The 13057-nt window shown below is 36.2% G+C and overlaps 1 non-coding gene across 1 annotated transcript; it reads left to right on the top strand.

The window, feature by feature from the left end:
• The first annotated feature begins 928 nt into the window (after window positions 1-928).
• On the top strand, window positions 929-1000 carry TRNAY-GUA (transfer RNA tyrosine (anticodon GUA)). Its single transcript has one exon. It is a non-coding gene; the product is annotated as a tRNA-Tyr (tRNA).
• Window positions 1001-13057: the final 12057 nt, after the last annotated feature.

Below are 13057 nucleotides of genomic sequence, written 5' to 3'. Positions count from 1 at the left end.
AATGTGTTACAGAGTGTCAGTGAAATGTGTGCTAAAGTGTCAGTGAAATGCGTCATAGTGCCACTACAGGGAATGAGATGAGAGTAAAGTGAAAGACTATTGAAACTTATGTAGGGCCTATACATAATTATGTAGGCTGTATTGTAAAATTAAGTATTTAATTTATGTTTTATTATTATTGTGTTAAATGGTATTGTGTATTCTTATTGTATTGTGTATAAAATTGTATATGTATTGTAAAATTGTATTATGTATTGTAAATTTTATTGTGTATTGCTATCATTTTAATGTGTATTGTTTATATTGTATATACCACTGCCACCGGGTGCTTGCCCACTTGCAGTGTAAATAAATACCTACATACATATAGTTTTTTCAAGATTCTGATATTGGCCTACAGTACCTAAGATCACAGTGTAGCTTCGATACTGTATCGAGCTAGTAGAGATTATATTTATTATTTAATGTACCGAAGTACATATGATGTTTCCATGCAGATATTCTGCGTCATCGTACGATGAAAGAGTAATGGAACGGAGAAAAATTCTCTCCGGCTTAGTGGATAAAGCATCAGCACGTAGAGATGAAAACCCGGGTTCAAATCCCGGTGCCGAAGAGAATTTTTCTCCGTTCCACTACTCTTTCATCGTACGATGACACAGAATATCTGCATGGAAACATCATATGTACTTTGGTACATTAAATAATATATATAATATGCGTAAATCACTTTGTGATTTAAGACGGCGCTTATTCCGTCGGATCCCGGCCAATCAGTCACTCATAACGAGTGCACCTCCGCACATATATGTGGACATTGTCCTACATTCATAGATATCTATAACGTAGTGCAGAGGGCGGGCCACTAGAGGGAACCCAATAGGTAGTACTTAAACTGAGACGATTCGATCCGATACCGGGATGGGAATCCGGTGTGGCTTAGTGGATAAAGCATCAGCCCGTAGAGCTGAAAACCCGGGTTCAAATCCCGGTGCCGGAGAGAATTTTTCTCCCTTCCACTACTCTTTCATCGTAGTAGAGATGAGTTCGAATCCCGTCACGGTCACATACAGCCTTAGTTCCTATGACAAGGTCTATTAGATGTATGTCTAATGGCCTATCATTCTACTGTTATTATTATTATTATTATTATTATTATTATTATTATTATTATTATTATTATTACTATTACTATTACTTACTGGCTTTTAAGGAACCCGAAGGTTCATTGCCGCCCTCACATAAGCCCGCCATTGATCCCTATCCTGAGCAAGATTAATCCAGTCTCTACCATCATATCCCATCTCCCTCAAATCCATTTTAATATTATCTTCCCATCTACGTCTCGGCCTCCCCAAAGGTCTTTTTCCCTCCGGCCTCCCAACTAACACTCTATATGCATTTATGGATTCGTCCATACGTGCTACATGTCCTGCCCATCTCAAATGTCTGGATTTAATGTTCCTAATTATGTCAGGTGAACAACACAGTGCATGCAGTTCTGTGTTGTGTAACTTTCTCCATTCTCCTGTAACTTCATCCCTCTTAGCCCCAAATATTTTCCTAAGCACCTTATTCTCAAACATCCTTAACCTATGCTCCTCTCTCAAAGTGAGAGTCCAAGTTTCACAACCATACAGAACAACCGGTAATATAACTGTTTTATAAATTCTAACTTTCAGATTTTTTGACAGCAGACCGGATAATAAAAGCTTCTCAACCGAATAATAACAGGCATTTCCCATATTTATTCTGTGTTTGATTTCCTCCCGAGTATGACTTATATTTGTTACTGTTGCTCCCAGGTATTTGAATTTTTCCACCTCTTCAAAGGATAAATTTCCAATTTTTATATTTACATTTCCTACAATATTCTCGTCACAAGACATAATCACATACTTTGTCTTTTCGGGATTTACTTCCAAACCTATCTCTTTACTTGCTTCAAGTAAAATTCCCGTATTTTCCCTAATAGTTGGTGGATTTTCTCCTAACATATTCACGTCATCCGCATAGACAAGCAGCTGATGTAAACCGTTCAATTCCAAACCCTCTCTGTTATTCTGGACTTTCCTATGGCATATTCTAGAGCAAAGTTAAAAGGTAAAGGTGATAGTGCATTTCCTTGCTTTAGTCTACAGTGAATTGGAAACGCATCTGGCAGAAACTGACCTATACGGACTCTGCTGTACGTTTCACTGAGACTCATTTTAATTAATCGAACTAGTTTCTTTGGAATACCAAATTCAATAAGAATATCATATAAAACTTCTCTCTTAACCGAGTCATATGCCTTTTTGAAATCTATGAATATCTGATGCACTGTACCTTTATGCTCCCATTTTTTCTCCATTATCTGTCGATTAAAAAATACCTGATCAATAGTTGATCTATTACGCCTGAAACCACACTGATGATCCTGAATAATTTCATCTGCATATGGAGTTAATCTTCTCAAAAGAATATTGGACAAAATTTTGTGCGGCGTCAACAAAAGTGATATTCCTCGAAAGTTACTACAGTAGTCTTGACCCCCTTCTTAAAGATAGATACCCCTTAGGACGCCTCTTACGATTCTCATGTATTAACACGCATTTGAATTCCAGTGAAGAGTTCGGCATGACGTTTTGCATCTCAGACTACAAAGCACATATCATCGACGACTGATATGTATCCATACCCTAGAAGGCTCAAACCCATGGCCATGTTTCTTCACGCAGCACCAAATTTGTTCTTTGACCAATAATCTTCAAACAGAGGAACACGTCACACATCATTATTCTGCAAAGTAAAAAAGTAACGCATACCTCAAGGTTTGTTAAGAATTTGAATAACTACTGACGTCTGGCGGAAGAATGTGGAACTAATTCGATGACGACATTCCAAATCTCGGTTTTTATGAACTGAAATTTCTTGGCAAAGACATCACACTTCCATAAATGCGAAGAAAAATTACAGAATTTTTGTTAAAGAAATCACGCTGCCATAAAAGTAAAGGAAACGAAAAGAAATGCCATCGTATATAGCGAGCTTGAGTTCGCCTGAGAAAACAAATTTACTTTTATTTCAGGCACATAAATTACGACGAGGTTAACTCATGCCAACTCCCATTTGTCGCATACATGTTGGGGAATATTACAGCCATACATCATGACACGGGATTTCGGCTTATCCCCGGGCGATAAACATCGACACACACTCGTCCTTTATAGATGGGCGACTTCAGACAACCCACAAGCTACGCGGGGCACCTGTCTGGGCTGGGCTGCCTCGTGGACTCATCTTCTCTCCTCACTTCGTCTGCCGGGAATATTAATTAACACAGTTTACAAATCAACCACTTCAACGCCAGCAAGCCCACTTCACAATGATGAGATAATCTAAGCCAGTGTTGAATTAAGACCTTTTCCCAAGGGATTATAGATGGAAAAACTATTTTGGACAACTACTAAATATATATAGGCCAAATAGAAATGATCGGGACGAAATTCAAATACAAACTGCTGAGACATTTATACCAGAACCCACACTTTCTGAGGTCAAAATTGCGATAGAAAATCTGAAAAAGTACAAGTCTCCAGGTATCGATCAAATTCCAGCAGACTTAATACAAGAGGGTGGAAGGGCATTATCTAGCGAAATTTATAAACTTATACATCCAATTTGGGAAAAGGAAATTGTACCAGAACAATGGAAGGAGTCCATAATCGTACCTCTTTTTAAGAAGGGGGACAAGACTAACTGTAGTAACTTTCGAGGAATATCATTTTTGTTGACGTCGTACAAAATTTTGTCGAATATCCTTTTGAGAAGATTAACTCCATATGTAGATGAAATTATTGGGGATCATCAACGTGGTTTTAGGCGTAATAGATCGACTATTCATCAGATTTTTTGTATTCGACAAATATTGGAGAAAAAATGGGAGTAGGCCTATAAGGGTACAGTATATCAGTTATTCATAGATTTCAAAAAACCTTATGACTCGGTTAAGAGAGAAGTTTTATATAATATTCTTATTGAATTTGATATTCCCAAGAAACTAGTTCGATTAATTAAAATGTGTCTCAGTGAAACTTACAGAAGAGTCCGTATAGGCCAGTTTCTGTCTGATGCTTTTCCAATTCACTGCGGGCTAAAGCAGGGAGATGCATTATCAACTTTACTTTTTAACTTCGCTCTAGAATATGCCATTAGGAAAGTTCATGATAACACAGAGGGTTTGGAATTGAACGGGTTACATCAGCTTCTTGTCTATGCGGATGACGTGAATATGTTAGGAGAAAATCCACAAACGATTAGGGGAAACGCGGAAATTCTAGTTGAAGCAAGTAACGCGATTGGGTTCGAAGTAAATCCCGAAAAGACAAAGTATATGATTATGACTCGTGACCAGAATATAGTACGAAATGTAAATATAAAAAGTGGAGATTTATCCTTCGAAGAGTTGGAAAAATTCAAATATCTTGGAGCAAAGTAACAAACATAAATGGCACTCGGGAGGAAATTAAACGCAGAATAAATATGGGAAATGCCTGTTATTATTCGGTTGAGAATCTTTTATCATCCAGTCTGCTGTCAAAAAATCTGAAAGTTAGAATTTATAAAACAGTTATATTACCGGTTGTTCTGTATGGTTGTGAAACTTGGACTCCCACTTTGAGAGAGGAACATAGGTTAAGGGTGTTTGAGAATAAGGTGCTTAGGAAAATATTTGGGGCTAAGAGGGATGAAGTTACAGGAGAATGGAGAAAGTTACACAACACAGAACTGCACGCATTGTATTCTTCACCTGACATAAGTAGGAACATTAAATCCAGACGTTTGAGATGGACAGGGCATCTAGCACGTATGGGCGAATCCAGAAATGCATATAGAGTGTTAGTTGGGAGGCCGGAGGGAAAAAGACCTTTAGGGAGGCCGAGACGTAGATGGGAAGGTAATATTAAAATGGATTTGAGGGAGGTGGGATATGATAATAGAGAATGGATTAATCTTGCTCAGGATAGGACCAATGGCGGGCTTATGTGAGGGCGACAATGAACCTCCGAGTTCCTTAAAAGCCAGTAAGTAAGTAAGTAATCTTCTTGAGAAGACCATATTCAATAAGAATATTATACAAATTTTTTTCTTAACTGAGTCATATGCCTTTTTTTGAAATCTATAAGTAATTGATTGAACATTAAATCCAGACGTTTGAGATGGGCAGGGCATGTAGCACGTATGGGCGAATCCAGAAATGCATATAGAGTGTTAGTTGGGAGACCGGAGGGAAAACGACCTTTAGGGAGGCCGAGACGTAGATAGGAGGATAATATTAAAATGGATTTGAGGGAGGTGGGGTATGGTGATAGAGACTCAATTAATCTTGCACAGGATAGGGACCGCTGGCGGGCTTATGTGAGGGCGGCAATGAACCTTCGGGTTGCTTAAAAGCCATTTGTAAGTAAGTAAGTATAAGTAATTGATTTACTGTGACCTTAGACTTCCATTTTTCTCTAATATGTGTCGAATACAAAAAATCTTATCAATAGTCGATCTATTACGCCTAAACCACATTGATGATCCCCAATAATTTAATCTACATATTATATAGTTAATCTAAATTCTTAGACAGTCAAAATGTGTAGGTTCAACTTCTTTAGTAATGTAATTCTGATTACTGGATATTTAGATTTACTGAAATAGAAACAAATGAACTCTGTTTCTTTCTCTCTGTCACTTTTTACGACAGGAATTATTAAAAAATTCACGTAAATTATAAATGAATACATCTTATTTCATAAAACAGTCACGTTCCTTACAAATTTCCATTAGACAGACAATGACCAATGTTTCAGGTCTGGAGATATATGTTCCAGCTGTGTTTTTAGGATGTTAAATATTAGTGTAGCTTAATTTACCACAGATGTCAGGCTGTTGTCTTTTTGGAGAGTTGAATGTTGTTTAATTAGTTACTCGTTAAGAGAATTCATCATTTTTGTCGGCTTACGTTTTCATTTAGTCTCTACTTGTTAATTTGAAGATGTTAGTTGATTTAGTCATCGAAGCTAAGAAAAACAAATGACTGGATTAACTGTGTCTTTCACGGCAACAACTGTGACTGAAAGTTGTTTGAACTAGATATTACCTTTCCAAATATAATCAGAACTCCGCAGCACGATCTGTGAATGAATGTTTATTTGACTGTCTTAAGGGAAGCAGGTAGTGATTGGGGTGAAAAATCCGATTTTTTGTTTTGTGTTTTAAAATAAAGTACAAAACTGCTCTTTAAAACAATATAGATATAGTTGGAGGTATTTCTGCAGTTGAGCCTTTTAAATGAGGTCTTTAAATTTGGCAGTGCATGTAATTCATACATTCTTCTTTTTTTTTTTTTAACACAGTTTTCCATAAGTTGATATTTTTCAAACTTAAGTGGATTTTTATCTGAAATTACTGAATCAATTTACATGAAATATTTACACCGTTTTCTGCACCCTGTGTTCTACACAGAGTTCGCCTACGGGTGGGGCCAGGAAAGCGGCCTGTACTGATACGCCGCTTTGTGCGTGCAGTTGTTGAGACACGCTCGACAATCAAGGACATCAAGGTCGGCAAGTTATCAGTTGTGAGCCAGATGTTGCAGTATTTAACACGTACAGTGCAGTTTCTTGACACATTGCTTAAGTATTCAGCGTTGTGTAAAATTTGTTAACAATGCAAAACGCAAAATTCACGCTTGAACAGAGAGTTTTTATGTATGATGCACATGTGAAAACAGTGTCATGTAGAGAGGTGTGTAGGCAATTTGAAGTGAAATATTCGGGTGCTCCAATTCAGGGTAGAGAAACTGTTAGACGTCTTGTTAACAAATTAAGGACAACAGGGTCGATAAATTCTACAATTCCTAAGCGAAAACAAAGAGTATTGACGGGAGAAAAAAATTTATGAAATCAGTGCATCATTGACACGCTCTCATAATAAATCTCTAAGACGTGTTTCACAGGAAGTTAGTGTTTCAAAAACATCAGTCTTTACTGCTGCTAAACTTTTAAAATTAAAACTCTACAGAGTATAGTAGGGGAGACTGTTGTACCTTTAAACACTTTCACATTTTATTTTTTTTTTTTTAATTTTGGGAAATTAAATTTTTAAATGAAAAAATGCTTGAAATAATTATTGAAGATTCCTTTACGACTTCCTGTATGTATTTTCCTGTTTTACAGACCTATTAAGGATGGAAAAAATAAAATGAACGGATATGTAATGTGTTCAAAGGTACAACAGGTTAATGTACCTTGGAACATACCCTCTTTCAAGTTGGAACACGTGGAATATAGGTTGGAATATAAGCTGTAAAAACTGACAATCATATTTAAAATGTATTTTCCAACATAAACCAGAGCAGGCTTCTCTGATTAAGATTTTATTTCCTGGAGAAGCAAAAACTGCTTCAACAGCTTTCTTCAAGGCATCCGGATCAACTGGGAACCTCTTAACTCCAGACTTACTTCGTGACATGATCTTAAAATAAAATAAAAACAAAAACCGATAGTATCGTGTGCTTTGGAACATGTTCCATGGTACAAGATGTTTTGTGTTCAAAGGTACAAGAGGATGCACGTTTAAACAAATATAGCTCCCAAAACTAGAGATTCGAATAAATCATGGAAATTAAAATATTATGTCATTACTCACCAGATGATAGGGAACACACCGTACTTGAAAGATATTAACAAATACAATCTGGTTTTGTGTTAGAAAACATATATCAATGAACGAAATGTTTACTTTTGGTACTAAAAAAATTCTTTTGTCCACGGAACTCACACTTTGCAATAAATCAAACTGAAACTACGACCAGAGCTACTTAGCGGCTTTCTCTACAATCTACTTGAGTTTGAGTCCTCTAGGTAGTAGCAAAAAATAAACAACAAAAATGTTCAAAGTTACACTATGCTAAAGGTACAACAGTCTCCCCTATAGAAAGCGGAAGCTTACGGATAGACGATTCCCGCAAGCGACACTGCAGGCAGGCCGCTTTCCTGGCCCCACCCGTAGGCGAACGCTCTGTACATAGTAGACCTACGGGTTTAAGAATATCACACACATAACACGAGAAAAAAATATATGCATTGAAAAAATTGCAAAAAATTGTAAACAAAGTTCAATATTTTTTATGTTTCACTAGGGGTGAAATATTTAACTAAATTTTGCTTCAGAATTTACAATATACATTACTAGATAACTTTAAAAAAATACAAGGCATATAAGTGAAGATTGTAGCTAGTAATGTGCACCCGAAGAAAGAGGTACACTTAGCAAAGTGGAAAAACAGGTTATCAGTTAGGGCCTTTGGATACGAAACAAATAATTAGTTGTCTTTTATACCACTGAATTCAGAATGATTGATTGTATAAGCCTGGAAATTTTTATTCCATTCTGAGCACTAGTAGCATAGAAATATTCAACTAAACTTTTGTATTGAAATTTTTTAATCGCACAGTATCACTACCCAGTTCCCTTAAGAACGCGGAAATTGGTCGCTGTTCTGAGACAAAGCCCCATTTCGTAATACTTTGTGGATCATCGTGAGCGCTGTGTTTACACGAGTACGGTTTACATGGAGAGATTCGAAGCCCGGACTTTGTAACGAGAAGAAAGAGATCTAGCACTAAGCCATAAAGGCTTTGTAGAGAATATGTTGTTTCGTCATGTACAGACACGTCGCTGCTACGACTTGTCTTCATCCTCGGACCTCAATGCTTAATATTTGCCCGTGTGAATCTCGCGTTAACCCGAATGACATTTCGACAAATTCACGCTACAGTAGAGCGACCATTTTCCGTGTCAAAGGATGTACTTTACAAGTTGGCATCGATAGTTTTGCAAGTAATACGAGGGAAACTGCTGGAATAGAGTATTTTTAGAAGACCAATTTTATTGAAAATTAAATAAAAACATTTTATTCAGAAAACAATTATTTTTCTTTGTTGTTGTTTAACCTCCTTTCTGAATCTTACAACCAATACCCATAAGCGAGGGATAATTCTTTTGGATCACGCAGCAGACATGAACAATGGATGGACTTCCCTCGTGAGGGGTTAGCTCTACGCAGAGGCCACTTCCTGAAGACAACACGAACACACACAAAGAAGAGGACGTTCGGGGTAGATAGAAATTAAATTCCAACCCGACATTCGCCTTTCAAAATGAGCGAAAAACCCCGAAAAAACTCACACACAAACTGACCGGCTTCCCGAATGCAAGACCGAGAAGATACCATCTTCACCACCTCGCTCGGTGCAATGCGTTTGTCTTTCTTTTTTTTATTTCGTTGTCATGGTTAAATGTTTTTTGAAAACAGTGAAGCTAGCTTTTGTTTACAGCATTTTATGAGCACTAATGCATTTCCTGCTGATTTCAATAATATTCACGTAGCAGGTTCGCGTAGATCTTAATACAGTGCACCTCTCCATATTTACGTCTTAGTTAAGTATCCATAATTAACACTTTTTACAATCATTCATAGCCACACGTTTTTCCGATCCCTGTCCTGAGCGTTCATGAAATATTAATCCCACAGATTTTGGGCGTTGGGATTATATTTTAAAGAAGAAACTTTTTAAGCGATTTTAGTAATAAAGCGTACGTAAAGAGTTAAAAAAAATGACAGATGTTACCAACAGATTAACTTAAAACTTTGTTCAGAATATAGAAAAGAAGAAGTTTTATGTTGAACATCATGGCGGGTACTGAATATTTGAGATGAATTAAACAAAAGAATTATTATTTCAATCCGCTTAAATAAAAGTCTCAGCTTTACTTTTAATACAATCTTGTGCTTAACCGTTCCAGGTTTAGCCTACCATTCACGGCCGAAGATTTCATTCCTGAGGTAACTGGAGTGATACTCGGGGTGGTAGATCGGAGAATATAGGTGTAGCTCAGGAGGTAGCGACCTGGGCTCTTGATTCAATATGATTGAAACTGGGGCTGATTAAACGAATTGCAGTCAATCGCAGAATATTTTCGCTAAATACAAAATCTTTATCACTAATTCTACCGATGCGATGCTAGATATCATCGCAGATGATAGAGTTTACTTAAATAATAGATTAGAAGATAGGATGATAATTTTTTCTCAAGATTATCTTGTTTTCGCCAACATTGCTGTTTTCTTCCATCGTACGAATCGTCTTGGTGTCTCGATGTTACCCTGCCAACCGTTGTTTCTAAATTCGCGGGTTGAAACTTTGTCGAAATTTAAGAATGATAGAATCTTTAACATGGCTTCTTCGAGGAGAGAAGTAAAGCTATTAAGTCTCATGTCATAGTTTCACGGAACCTACAAGAATCCCATACCTGATATAGGGCTGCAGACAATATTTGTTGGCCATTTCTTCACCACTCTAAATTTCGATGCTTAACTCTTAAATTGACAGAGTATCCTACAGGATACAACATGTGAATTTATGCTATAATTTTAATAAAATTACAGAAAATAAATTGGTAGAAAAACAAAAATTGAAGCAATTTTAATTTTTTTAATAATACACAAAGTTATGAGTTATGAGGGAAATGCTTCATCACTGTACAGTAAACTCCCACCATTTTGAATTTTGAAAAAAAAAAATATATATATATATATATTTTTTTAAATCGTAAAAATATTTTTTGCATATAGCAAAAGGACAGTGTTTTACACATACCAATTTTCATTGTTGTACAAGATACAATAATGGAGGAAAAAAATGTTGAATATTTCCAAAAATTTTACAGCTGTAAGCTGTACCTAACCCCTTAAATAACAAAATAAGAGTACATGTGAAGATACCCCACAACGAAACGACATTGCAAGATTTTCTCAACAATTTGGAGAACCAAGGGAGAAAAGACTTACAGTTCATCTGAAGAACTTCGAATTAAGCAAATGCACATCGGTACAAGCATCAAACACGAAGAATGATGATGATGACGAAGATGATAACGATCTGGTTTAGAAAGAGGCCCCAAGAACAAACTTCACTGTGACAGAGAACGCAAAGTTCTACAAAAACTTGAATTATTTGTCCAGCATCTGAATAAGAATTGACAGCAGATGGAAGTCAGTTCTTTGGCAGAATTCGTAGAGTTACGAGATGAGTAAGAATTCCTGCCCATCTCCCGCATTCCTTGAGTGAGGATTCCCATGGATGTACCAAGATGAAGTCTTCCCTGAATTTCATTTGAAAAATATGCCTGTCGATATCCTTGGGTATAAATGTTTCATGAACATTTGTTACAAAAGAGCGGCCAAAGAAATGGAATGTCTTTCCATAACGATTATCTTGGAACCAGCTGGAACATCCTTAAAAAGTCGAGACAGAGGAAACCAAATACGTTTAAAACAAATTGAAAACATTCTAGAATCGACTAAAATGCGTACAATACTTTCCCACGGATCTTCGTTACAATCACTTACCGCATCAGGAACCGCCTATAAAAGTGTCAGCAAGTAGTACTACTTTAGATGTGAATGTCTGCTAAGATCGAACCACTGGGATGGAGGATGACTATACAAGGATTCAGAAAAGATCCCGACTGTTTTTACTGGTCTTCAGCTCTTTACGTTACAATAAATCTATATACGTCACTGGATAAGTTGTCCACTATTCTTATGTTAAAAGATCTATAAACGTTTCGCACAGCATTTCTTTTCAACGAAAACGATTCGTTCTTTTGTTTCTTTTTAGCGAGACCCTACGACGTGCCCACGACATTTTAATATATTATATCAAACAACAGACAGAGGTTTTCTTTCACTGACTCATAGCTATAAAATATCACTTTTTGTATACAATCCACTTTGAGAAATATATACGATAACTGATTTCAGCGACTGCAATAAATGCCATCTTGGAGCTTGTACAAACTGAGATCTTATCCTGCCAATCAAAATTATTATTTTAAGGAGTAGCTGAAGTTCAGTGAGAGAGTGAACTATGGCACAATCAAAAACAGAGGAAGATAGTACTCGTTTTTATTATTATTATTATTATTATTATTATTATTATTATTATTACTATTTCAAATATTAGGACATAAAACTATATTTTAAAATATCTATGACAAATTTTGAAACTAAAGAGGCAGAATTTCCAGTTTCAAATTGCGTATGTACAAATCTGCCCATTTACTGTATTAAGAATTACTGCAAAACAGAATAAAGAAAATGTGTCTAAAATTTATTGATTATCTGGGAAATCTCAGGCCTCGAGTGACATTTATTAGGACTATTTCGTGAATAAAATAAAAATGTAAATAACATTATATCTCTAAATTTCGTTCACAAAAAGTTAATAATCACTGCAATAAAGAAATGGGATGTTATTCAGTAATACCAATTGAGAAAAGCGAAAGACAGATTTAATAATGTCAATTACATGTACTGCGTTTTCTTTCGTTGTTGGTAACTCTACAGCATCTATTAGATGCTTTATGGTTGTGCTAACAGATGGAGTTACTTGTCACCAATGTGACGCTGAAACGTGTGTCAGCGCGACAGAACTGATGTATTTTATATTTTTGATGATTAATTAATATTAACCCGGCACACTCACAATCACATTCATACAAATTTCCAGACTCTTGACACCCAGGGAATTTTCTTTCTTCAAGAAAAATTCACCCAGAGCCGAGCCCGGGAATCGAACCCAGGACCTCCTGATCTAGAAGCCAGCATGCTGACGAACAGACCACGGAGGTAGTCGACTGCGCTTTTCTCTTGTTATTATAAACAGAAGTACGTTTTCATTATCTGCTGAAATCAAAATTTGATTTAAACATTTTATAATATAATTACAAATAACCTGATTAATACATTAATTAAATGAACAATTGTTATGAAGGAGTGTCATTTTCTTTATATACAATGGACATGGAAATAGAACATGAAGATGTAGATGCGAAAGGAGGATTTATTTAATACAATGAATTAACGCTCATCGATTTACGGGGAAACAGTTGGCGACACTGAGTAAACAAAAGAACGACCATTGATAGTGATAAATCTAGATGCAAACATTATCGCTAA

Source organism: Periplaneta americana, chromosome 13 (genome assembly GCF_040183065.1).
Source record: "Periplaneta americana isolate PAMFEO1 chromosome 13, P.americana_PAMFEO1_priV1, whole genome shotgun sequence".
NCBI lineage: Eukaryota > Metazoa > Arthropoda > Insecta > Blattodea > Blattidae > Periplaneta > Periplaneta americana.
This window is presented reverse-complemented; position numbering and strand designations above follow the sequence as displayed.